Below are 12,659 nucleotides of genomic sequence, written 5' to 3' on the forward strand. Positions count from 1 at the left end.
ATGATTTTTTCCATTTTGAAATGACTCCATAACCTTTTGAACCACAAGATACTATCAGGGGCTTGGTTCTCTTTCAGAATTGTGCCAGAGCATTCACTAATATCATTAGAAATTATTATAGCAATTTTGCTTTTTGGAGCTGATAGGACTTTCCATCCAGGATCCCCAAAACTACCACCACTGACCATTTCACTTTCATTAGCTCTATTACGAGAATTAAAATCCTTGACCAACATTCCTGTATTTTGACACATTCCACACTCACCAACCCATTTTTACAGATTTTCTTTATAATTAAACTGTCAGGTACTACCAAAAGAGTAATTTATAAAGGCTAACTTTATTGTTCCACTTTTGGAAAACAAAGTTTCCCCATCCTAACTAAAGGGCCAGTTCTTATCCTTATACATATCACTTCCTTTATTCATGTAATCTCATCTGTCACCCTGTGACGATGACTGCCTAACCACAAACACACACTATTTCTCTTTCACCTCTTGTGCACCTATTCTTCCATTACAAAGCATAACAAAATACACCATAGATAAACAGCACAAAGAGATTTCCACACAACTTTCTTGCCTCTCGCCAACACATTCTCCAAACACTCTCCCCCTTGATTTGTTACTCCAAAATATATATATTGTCTTAGTTACTGGTCCCATTTCCTCATCAACCCAGCAAATTGCCACCCAAGTGTCAGTAATCCGCTCAAGAAACTGGTTAATTGATTTCAATGAATCCTGCAGTCTTCCCAACGCTTCAGGAACCTCAGTGACCAGGGTGCTACAGGTAACATGCTGTCACATTCCCTTTTACAATATGCATAATTCTGAGGTTTCATTACCACTTACAAAGCATGTTTGTGCAGTGGTATTTACAATTTGTAAAACTGCTGAGCCATTAAGTAATCAGTAACATTTCAAAAGATGTTTCTTTCTTTATTTCCCTTTGCACAGTACAGTGATCATATTCATGCATATGCCTAAATGAAAAATTGCTGTGGGAGTATTTAAACTCTTGACATGGGGAAAGAGCTAATTTGTAAAAGCAACAGGGAAAACAGAGGAAGGTAAAGTTCAAGGAAAACATAAGCAGGAAGGGCATAAACTAGTTCATTAGTGATGCCCCCAGAGGGGAAGATGTGCTACTGGGTCCATATGCTGGACCAAGGAAAGTTTTCTGGGAAAGCCCAGCCAGCAATCTCTTCCCTGCTCTCAGAAAAGCTTTTTCCCCCCAGGGTTCCCAGTGCAGCCTCTGCTGCTGCAGCAGGGGCGGTGCAGGTCCAAACCTGGATTGGAATGTTCATGTTCAGGTATTCTGGCATGCTGCAGAAGAAAAATGGCAGTTTTCAGAGTTTATCTTTCAGCCAAATCTAAACAGAATTTCACAGGACAAAGAAAATGCATTTATCTGGCTCCAAGTTTTTCTTCCTCCCTAATTACAAAGGCCTGCTTCAAACTATGGAGGTGTTATAGGAATAATTTATAATGACAATTGGTAGGCAACTCAAACATAAGTGTCACTTTTTATTATTTTTTAGTCTTCAAAAGATCTGATAGTCAGCAACATTGCAACCATTCAAAGTAAATGTAATACGTTACTGTCAAGGTTCCTCCCCAACTCTGAACTCTAGGGTACAGATGTGGGGACCTGCATGAAAAAACCTCCTAAGCTTATCTTTACCAGCTTAGGTCAAAACTTCCCCAAGGTACAAAATATTCCCCCCATTGTCCTTGGACTGGCCGCTACCACCACCAAACTAATACTGGTTACTGGGGAAGAGCTGTTTGGACACGTCCTTCCCCCCAAAATACTTCCCAAAACCTTGCACCCCACTTCCTGGACAAGGTTTGGTAAAAAGCCTCACCAATTTGCCTAGGGGACTACAGACCCAGACCCTTGGATCTTAAGAACAATGAACAATCCTCCCAACACTTGCACCCCCCCTTTCCTGGGAAATGTTGGATAAAAAGCCTCACCAATTTGCATAGGTGACCACAGACCCAAACCCTTGGATCTGAGAACAATGAGAAAGCATTCAGTGTTTTACAAGAAGACTTTTAATAAAAAATAGAAGTAAATAGAAATAAAGAAATCCCCCCTGTAAAATCAGGATGGTAGATATCTTACAGGGTAATTAGATTCAAAAACATAGAGAACCCCTCTAGGCAAAACCTTAAGTTACAAAAAAGATACACAGACAGACATAGTTATTCTATTCAGCACAATTCTTTTCTCAGCCATTTAAAGAAATCATAATCTAACACATACCTAGCTAGATTATTTACTAAAAGTTCTAAGGCTCCATTTCTGGTCTATCCCTGGCAGAAACCAGCAGACAGACAGACAGAGACCCTTTGTTTCTCTCCCTCCTCCCAGCTTTTGAAAGTATCTTGTCTCCTCATTGGTCATTTTGGTCAGGTGCCAGCGAGGTTACCTTTAGCTTCTTAACCCTTTACAGGTGAGAGGAGCTTTCCCCTGGCCAGGAGGAATTTCAAAGGGGTTTACCCTTCCCTTTATATTTATGACAGTTACCTTTCTGAATTGTTAGTATTTTACAAGCCATTTGTGCTTACTTTGCACAAGGTGTAACTAACTATTCAAGGTGCAAGGCAGTGAACAATCAGTCCCAAGCTCTTGTAGAGGTTGTAGCATATTCACAAGACAATTTGATGATGAACATGGATGATGATAAAGGGCACTGCTATTCTTTGAGGCTTTAATGGAGTGGTTGCTTCTGATACATTTCTTTAAGCAGTTTGCCTTATTAATGATGTTGGAGGTGAGGTGGGGGGACAACAATATATTTAACTTGGGCAGGGATCAGAGCTCTGTTTACCACATCATACTAACTTTGCTTTCAATGTTTAAAGTCAAAAATAGATTATTTACTTATTTCAATACATCCAATACAAAATTCTTAAAGTCGATATCTAATGCTGAACATCCTTAAAAGATTTCCATGCAATGAAAAACAATATGGGCAGCTCAAAAACTACAAGAAGAGTCTAAATATAAATGAGAACACTAAGGAAGAAGAAAGCTTTACATTAATTACTTTTCACGCACTATGTTGGGATATATATGTGGGTCCCAAAACCATCCACATGTTATTCTTATAGCCAACCACTGAGTCTGCTGCTGAGTTTGCTCAGTGGAGATTACTTTTCTGACATTTCTATGATAATATATTTCCACTGTGGTCCAAAGGTTATTACTTGTGTTACTGATTTCATTATTCCATTCAGAAACATATTGTATTATTAAACAATTCTCGGCAATGCACCTTAGATTTACATTCTGTTTCTTGTTTTGCTTTTTCTGTCATGTTGAACATCCAAGTGTTGTAAACACAGTTTGCTGTACTTCGTGCAAATAAGTTGTGATTTGTGAATAAGACACTGTACCTTTCAAACTCCTAAGAAAATAATTTTGCATGTGTATTTTTCTCTCATCTCACCTACATTACAAAGGTATACGGATTATATTTCACCCTATACATTTGAATTTAGGCTAAAAATGGCACCGGGCAATAATATTCTCTCTTTTCTTTTCCTTTGGTGATGTATAAGAACTGTGTGAAGATAATTTAATGCCTGCTTATTTCTTACTGACTGTCCTGTAGTATTTTTACCTGTACAGATTTCAAGTAGTATATAAAGATTTCTCTTGTAGCCAGGAGAAATGTTTTGATAGAAGTTAGAATAATCAAAAATGAGTTTTGATCATGGCAATTCTAACAAGTTAATTATATTATAAATGTTCATAGTAATGGACGATCCAGAATAGCCTACCACAAAACTAATCAGATATTCATTCAAAGTCTAAGCCTACTGGAGTCTATGGGAATATTTTCATTGACTTCAATGGGCTTTGAATCAGGTCCTCAATGAATTACAGAGAAAAATAAATCCTGAAGAAAAGAATGATGAAATGTAGCATAGCTCTTGGCACTGTATTACAGAGACAGTCAGTTATTGAGTGCTGGCAGCAAATTCTCAATTGTATATGTTGTTATAGCATAAAAATTCCAGATAAAAACCTATTTGTTTATGAATAGAGAGGTAAGAGTTTGTAATAAATCCCAACTCCTCACCTAATACCACAAAGTTTCTTTCAAAGATACCACTAAAACTCATTTTTTGTTTTTGTTGATTAAATATTTTATCTCCTTTTTGTTAAAGGTAAAAGTATATAGTATTTTAAATGTTAGTTACAATTTGTCAGGGAAAAATACCAGTTGTACTAGGATCAATGGTTTTAATTTCTATTTTTAGAAGTTTAAATTTTTGTCTATTAACTGCACTTTCCCATACATCTCAGTAATTATTAAAACTAATAAACTCTAAAAAATATTTTAATCTGTTTCGAAAAGTCTGACCATCTCTTACAAAGAAATGATATGACAAACCACTCTTTCTCCTGAGCCTTCTTGCCTCAATAATTTCCAGATGCTAGAAAGAGAAAAACATTTTTTCTCTGGGTAAAGAGGCTTCAAATTTCACTTTTGAATTATTTTTTCCTCTAAAAGAGATGGAAGATCCTGATTTACCCTGTGGCTATATGAAAGCATGTGAGTAGTCATATGGAAATCCTTTAGATTGAAATCAGAGATTACTTACATAGCTAAATTTAGGCATGTGTTTAAGCATCTTGTTGATTCGGTGTCCAAAGACTGTGTCTTTCAGGCCCCTCCTTTAAAACTAATAGCTGGAATTTGGAGACCTGGTATTTCATTTATTGCTATCTCAAACCTTTGATGTATACTTCTTGATTACTGTATTGGAGACTCTATTTTTCAGGTCAGTTTTAATCTGACCTTGTCCTTTAAAGAGGTCTCTATGATCCCTCTCAATTTCTTCCTCAAATATTTGTAGTTGTTAAATCTGAGGTAAAATACCATCCAGTTTGTGATCTATTGTTTGAATTAACTTAGACATTATATTTAACAGGTTTCAGAGTAGCAGCCGCACCATGCCTTGGGTATAACCCCTGGTGTGAAAGCAAAGGCAGTTGAGGCAGTAGCCTGTGGGCTCCTTTCTGTGTGTTGCACCGGGTACCGCTCTGCTGAGCCCGAATTTCCTTCTTGTGTGAGTGCTGTGTGAAGTCCTCCTGGATGGGGTAATCAGAAGTCTAAGGTAGAACAGTTCCCTAAGGGAACTCCAGCTTATTTTATGTATTTTAGGAGGGGTCCGGACTCTTGTAGGTTTCTTGAAAAATGGTCCAAATTAGCTCTAGAGAACCCCAAATTACAGTGGCCACTGTTAGGTTCTTGGAACAAGGATCGAGTGGACGCTTTAAAAAGCAAACTCGTCCTCCCAAAAACCAAATTGGAGAGAGGAGAAGTAGACTGCTTCATGCAGTGGTGGGAAGAGGCAAATCGTAGATGGACTGAGTCAAAACTCACCTCTCTTAAAAATTCTATCAAAAAACTAACAGTTCAATTGGATGCAGTCTCTCCCACCACTAGTCCAAGCGCTCCCCTTTGCCCAGTCCTGTGCAATGATCCGGATCAAACCCAACCCCCACCATACTTCTGCGCAAATAAGAAATCAGAAAAGGAAAAATCTTCAGTGACTACAGATAATGAAAGTGAAGAAGATACCCTCATTGGCCTCGCAGCTCTGCAAAATATTATGCAGAAGAAATCCAAAGCTGACTGCAAAGATTCTCTTGACATCTCTTCTTGGAAAAGAGAACCTGATGGAAGGTTAATGAGAGACTCTGATCAAACTGTTGTGGCACCCTTATGAGTCCTTAAGATGGGAGAAAGTGAGTCCATATGGGATTATAAGCCCTGGACTCGTATGGAACTTTTATCTATAGTTAAAAGTTTTCCCAAACCACAGGAAAACTCTGTCAAATTTGCTGAGGAGTTTCTGTTAATCTGTGAAACCTATGAACCCTCTGAGACAGATCTCCTCCAACTGTGTAAATTGTTAGCTCCTGCTAGTTATTATGAAAAATGGTTGGCTGCCGCAGACTGGCCAGCTGAGGCACACCACTCAACCATAAAGAGTACTGGCCCAGATTCGGCATACAGAGACCGGTGTATGGTTCTTTGGAAGCGCCTGCATGAAGCCATTCTCAAAGTGTGGTCTCCTAATACAAACTGGACAGCAATACGTTGCTGTAAGCAAGGGCAAGGAGAAAGCCCAGGCAACTATAGGTCCCGGCTAACTGATATTTTCCTACAACATTCAGAAATACAAGAGCCCAATGTAAATGGGCAGGGGGCCTTAGCACATGCATTTGTTGATGGTCTTCTCCCTGCCACAGGCAGCATGTTAAAACGAATAAGTGTGGGATGGGAGACTGAAACCATGGACAAATTGCTGGCAGTAGCAGAGCATTGCCACCGCACTTTAAAAGGAAAGGAGGAACAGTCCTCCCAAAAGTTAATGGCTCTGCAGATACAGCATTATTCAGGACTAAGCAGACCACACCGGGGACAGGTTGCGGAAGGGGGCGGGGGGCTGGATTAACTGGGGTTTGTAACTACTGTAAACATCCTGGACACTGGAAAAAAGAGTGTCCAAGACGACCTAATAATTGTATGGGAAATCAAGTGAACCCCCCGCTGGTTCCTTCAGCTGATCCCCAACCCTATTTTTCACCCCAACAGTGATGGGATGCTGGTGAACCTCACAACGTTTTAGCTCCCTTATTACCCCTGTCCCCTACTGGAGAATGTGTCCTGACTGTAAATGATCTCTCTCCCTTTCCTTGTTGATACTGGAGCTTCTCTTTCTACAATCCGCACCACTGACTTGCCTGAGGTTCCCCGATCTGGAGAATCTGTGTCTGCTGGTGGCATTACAGGGATCGCTACCTCTTTTCCCCTCTCAAAACCTTTGTCTGTTCAGGTCGGTCCCCTCTCTGAGGAGCATGCATTCCTCCTCTCTGATTCCACCCCTGCAAACCTTCTGGGACGGGACTTGCTATGCAAACTTGGCTGTTCTATTTACTGCTCACCTCTCCTCTGCTCGCCTCACTAGGTATGAACTTTTGCCGCTTTCAGCCTCACATATTACTATTAAGCGCTGCTCCCGGTTAAACCCTGCTACCCTCCTGTCAAGGTTCCTCCCCCACTCTGAACTCTAGGGTACAGATGTGGGGACCTGCATGAAAAACCTCCTAAGGTTATCTTTACCAGCTTAGGTCAAAACTTCCCCAAGGTACAAAATATTACGCCCGTTATCCTTGCACTGGCCGCTACCACCACCAAACTAATACTGGTTACTGGGGAAGAGCTGTTTGGACGCGTCCTTCCCCCCAAAATACCTCCCAAAACCTTGCACCCCACTTCCTGGACAAGGTTTGGTAAAAAGCCTCACCAATTTGTCTAGGTGACTACAGACCCAGACCCTTGGATCTTAAGAACAATGAACAATCCTCCCAACACTTGCACCCCCCCTTTCCTGGGAAATGTTGGATAAAAAGCCTCACCAATTTGCATAGGTGACCACAAACCCAAACCCTTGGATCTGAGAACAATGAAAAAGCATTCAGTGTTTTACAAGAAGACTTTTAATAAAAAATAGAAGTAAATAGAAATAAAGAAATCCCCCCTGTAAAATCAGGATGGTAGATATCTTACAGGGTAATTAGATTCAAAAACATAGAGAACCCCTCTAGGCAAAACCTTAAGTTACAAAAAAGATACACAGACAGAAATAGTTATTCTATTCAGCACAATTCTTTTCTCAGCCATTTAAAGAAATCATAATCTAACACATACCTAGCTAGATTACTTACTAAAAGTTCTAAGACTCCATTCCTGTTCTGTCCCCGGCCAAGACGACTACAGACAGACCCTTTGTTTCTCTCCCTCCTCCCAGCTTTTGAAAGTATCTTGTCTCCTCATTGGTCATTTTGGTCAGGTGCCAGCGAGGTTACCTTTAGCTTCTTAACCCTTTACAGGTGAGAGGAGCTTTCCCCTGGCCAGGAGGGATTTCAAAGGGGTTTACCCTTCCCTTTATATTTATGACACCTCCTTCCTTTACCTAGTGATGGTGAACCCCATGACTGCCTTGCAACTGTCTCCGCTATCACTGTCCCGCGCCCCGACCTTTCAGATGTACCTCTCCCTAACTCTGACCTGGTATTATTCACTGATGGGTCCTGTTATAGAAATGACCAAGACCACCTTCTTGCAGGGTACACTGTGGTCTCTCTCTCTGAGACCATAGAAGCTGCGCCCTTACCCTCTGTGACCTCTGCCCAGGTGGCTGAACTGATTGCTCTAACCCGTGCCTGCTTTCTAGCCGAGGGGCTCTCTGCCACTATTTTTACTGATTCTCGGTATGCCTTTGGGGTTGTGCATGACTTTGGCACCCTCTGGCAGGCTCGAGGTTTTCTTACCTCTACTGGTACCCCTAACAAGAATGGCCCCTACATTGCCACCCTCCTGCATGCAGTTTTACTACCGTCTGCCTTGGCAATTGTTAAGTGTACTGGCCACTCAGCAGCAGACACCGAGGTGGCAAAAGGGAATGCACTTGCTGATGCTGCTGCAAAACATGCAGCCACTATAAAACCTTCACCAGAAGCGTTTCTTGGTCCCCTCTCTGTCTCTGTAATGCTACCATCCCTGTCTCATCTCGCTCAGCTCCAGGATTCTGCCCCAGAAACAGAGAAAGACTCCTGGAGTGCTTTGGGTTGCTCTTTGCATTCTGATTCCCTTTGGCGATCGTCCACCGGTACCTTTGTAGCCCCCCCTCTCACTCTACCCGTCTCTAGCCGCCCTGCTACATGGTGTTTCGCATGTCAACAAGGAGGGGATGGTCTCTGCTATGAGTAAGGCAGGGTGGTGGGCTACCCATTTCAGCTCCTTTGCAACGCACGACTGTGCTGCTTGTGTTACTTGTGAAAGCCACAATGTAGGCAAATCTGTAAAAGTAACACAAGGGTTCTGGGGTTTGCCTCAAGCATCTTTCCTACACTGGCAACTTGATTTTGTACAAATGCCAAAGTGTCAGAAATATGAATTCGTTTTAGTTATAATATGTCTGGTTTTGGGTTGGATTGAAGCCTTTCCCTGTCGCAAAGCTGATTCATTGTCCATTGCAAAATGTCTGTTAAACCACATTATCCCTACCAAGGGAATTCCTGCCACTTTGTCTAGTGACCGGGGAACACATTTTACTGGAAAAATTGTTCAACATCTAAACCAGGTATTACATGTCACCCACCTGTTGCACTGCCCTTACCATCCACAGAGTGCAGGGGCAGTTGAAAGGCAAAATGATGTGCTTAAAAATAAGCTGGCAAAAATCTGTAGTTCCACAGGGTTAAACTGGCCAGCTGCTTTACCACTGGCCCTTATGGAAATTCGGTCATCCCCATCCCAGAGACACAAATTGAGTCCACTTGAAATCATCATGGGACGCCCTATGTGAACAATGGCTACTATTACCCCAGCCCCAGACCTAAACCTAACTCACAGCACGCTCCTCCAGTACTGCAAAGGGTTAATGCAAGCTGTGAGCTCCTTCCATTCGCAGGTGCGAGCAACTTGGCCGATGGAACCCATCTCTTCTGCCTGTCACACTCTTGAGCCTGGTGACTGGGTCTACCTGTGGCACCACCTTCGGAAGCACGCCTTGGAACCCCGGTGGAAGGGTCCATACCAGGTACTGCTCACCACCCAGACAGCAGTGAAATTATCCGGCATCACTGCATGGATCCACGCCTCACAGTGTAAGCCAGCGCCACCTCAAGGGGACCAAGCACCTCTGCAAGACCACGCAGAACCAGCTTCAACCCCAGAAGACAAAGAGGAACAGCCTGCAATACCTTACAATCTGCACTCTCGTAAGGGTTGCCAGAAGCAGAGGGTAAGCAGACAGCAGGACCCAACAAACAAGAAGCAGTAGTGAGCCTAGCGCCTGCTGCCTGGTGGGTGTAAAACCGTGACAGCAGTTCCCTCAAAAGGGGTTGTCGGAACCAGAAAGGGTCCTGCTTCCAACATGTGTCCTTTGAGAAGCTTAATCCTCAGCTACTGTGTCCTGAGGGTCTGGGGAATCCAGAGTGCTAATCTAATGTTGTTAAATGTCACCAGTGAAAGTAATGAAAAAGAACGATTGATGTATGGAATCCAGTAAGTCATTGGTCATGGGCGTAGCCTTGACCAAAAGGGGGGATTGTGGAAGTATAACATTGTATAAGAATAGCGTTGTATAAGGAGACATGCTGGATACATTGTATATGAGAGGGCATGCCAAAACATGTTACAAAGTATCTGAGGGAGCACATGTAGGTACAGTTAGCTTTTGAATGGAGAAGCAATTAAGATAGAGCCAGCAGGTCTAAGAAGCAGGCATCAGAATGGAAGGTGTGAAGGGCAATTAGTTAAGTTAACTGGAAGCTGTTAAAGGAGATTGTTAAGGGTGGCAGTTAATTGAAGATACGTGACTGGTCTCAGGGATCTCGAAGGGTGGTGACCAAAATCTTTTTTCTTCTTTTGTCTGTAACTTCTCTGTAACTTGTTCTCCAAAAACTGTATAAATTAAGAGACACAAGCCCCACTCGGGGGGCTCACTTCTAAATGTATTAGCAGAGCAGCTTTGCTAATAAAACAGAGTGGTCTGATAAATTGTGAGTCTGAGTCAAACTTTGACACATGGTAACTATTACAATGTAATAGTATTTAGTATAAATTATAAGACATTTCAGGCCCACATTGTGGGCAATTTTATTATATTTTCAGAAGTGCTGAGGCATAAGACCAAAGGCCCAATGACTTTAACCACCCAGAAAATGTAATAATTGCCTGGAATATATTGTCTGGAGTGTCTTATTGCTATTTGGAAATGCAATTTATGTATAATAGTAGAGCAGTCACATCCATGCATTTATGAGAGCAAATTCCATTGGTGTTTGAATCAGAATGATATTTCATAATATATATTAAATTCACTTTATTTTAATAATCCTCTAGCTGTAATTATTAGAAAGAAATAAAACAAATAATCTAGACCAGGGGTTCCAAAACTTGGTTTGCAGCTTGTTCAGGGTAAGCCTTTGGCAGGCCACAAGATGCTTTGTTTACCTGAGCATCTGCAGGTACGGCTGCTCACAGCTCCCAGTGGCTGGGACACCATCATAGGGCCTAATCACATCAGCCACACTATCAGAGGCTTGTTCACCTGCACATCTACCAATGTGATATATGCCATCATCTGCCAGCAATGCCCCTCTGCCATGTACATTGGTCAAACTGGACAGTCTCTACGTAAAAGAATAAATGGATACAAATCAGACGTCAAGAATTGTAACATTCAAAAACCAGTCAGAGAACACTTCAATCTCTTTGGTCACTCGATTACAGACCTAAAAGTGGCAATTCTTCAATAAAAAAACTTCAAAAACAGACTCCAACGAGAGACTGCTGAATTGGAATTAATTTGCAAACTGGCTACAATTAACGTAGTTTCAATAAAGACTGGGAGTGGATGTGTCATTACACAAAGTAAAACTATTTCTCCTTGATTATTTCCCCTCCTACTGTTCTTGTCAACTGCTGGAAATGGCCCAGTTTGACTATCACTACAAAAGGTTTCACACACACACACACACACCCTGCTCTCCTGCTGGTAATAGCTCACCTTTCCTGGTCACTCTTGTTACAGTCTATGTGGTAACACCCCTTGTTTCATGTTCTCTGTGTCTATAAAATATCCCCACTATATTTTCCACTGAATGCATCTGATGAAGTGAGCTGTAGCTCACGAAAGCTTATGCTCAAATAAATTTGTTAGTCTCTAAGATGCCACAAGTACTCCTTTTCTTTTTGTGCATACAGACTAACACTGCTACTACTCTGAAACCTGTCATTAGGAAAAGATGAACAGATATGACTACATTAATCTGCTCTAAATAGAAACCTGGGGACCTTTAAACGTTGAACTGTCTAGCTAAATAAGATCTTGACAAAATGGACAAGAAGGCAAGGAAAATATGAACTTTAATTGTCGCATCCATAGCACCCTTTGATGATATAAAAGTTTTAGAATCATAGAATCATAGAATATCAGGGTTGGAAGGGACCTCAGGAGGTCATCTAGTCCAACCCCTTGCTCAAAGCAGGACCAATCCCTAATTAAATCATCCCAGCCAAGGCTTTGTCAAGCCTGATCTTAAAAACTTCTAAGGAAGAAGATTCTACCACCTCCCTAGGTAACGCATTCCAGTGTTTCACCACCCTCTTAGTGAAAAAGTTTTTCCTAATATCCAACCTAAACCTCCCCCACTGCAACTTGAGACCATTATTCCTTGTCCTGTCCTCTTCTACCACTGAGAATAGTCTAGAACCATCCTCTCTGGAACCACCTCTCAGGTAGTTGAAAGCAGCTATCAAATCCCCTCTCATTCTTCTCTTCTGCAGACTAAACAATCCCAGTTTCCTCAGCCTCTCCTCATAAGTCATGTGTTCCAGACCCCTAATCATTTTTGTTGCCCTTCGCTGGACTCTCTCCAATTTATCCACATCCTTCTTGTAGTGTGGGGCCCAAAACTGGACACAGTACTCCAGATGAGGCCTCACCAATGTCGAATAGAGGGGAATGATCACATCCCTTCATCTGCTCGCTATGCCCCTACTTATACATCCCAAAATGCCATTGGCCTTCTTGGCAACGAGGGCACACTGCTGA

This window comes from Lepidochelys olivacea (assembly GCF_965140295.1).
Source record: "Lepidochelys olivacea isolate rLepOli2 genome assembly, chromosome: 3".
In the NCBI taxonomy this organism is placed as follows: domain Eukaryota; kingdom Metazoa; phylum Chordata; order Testudines; family Cheloniidae; genus Lepidochelys; species Lepidochelys olivacea.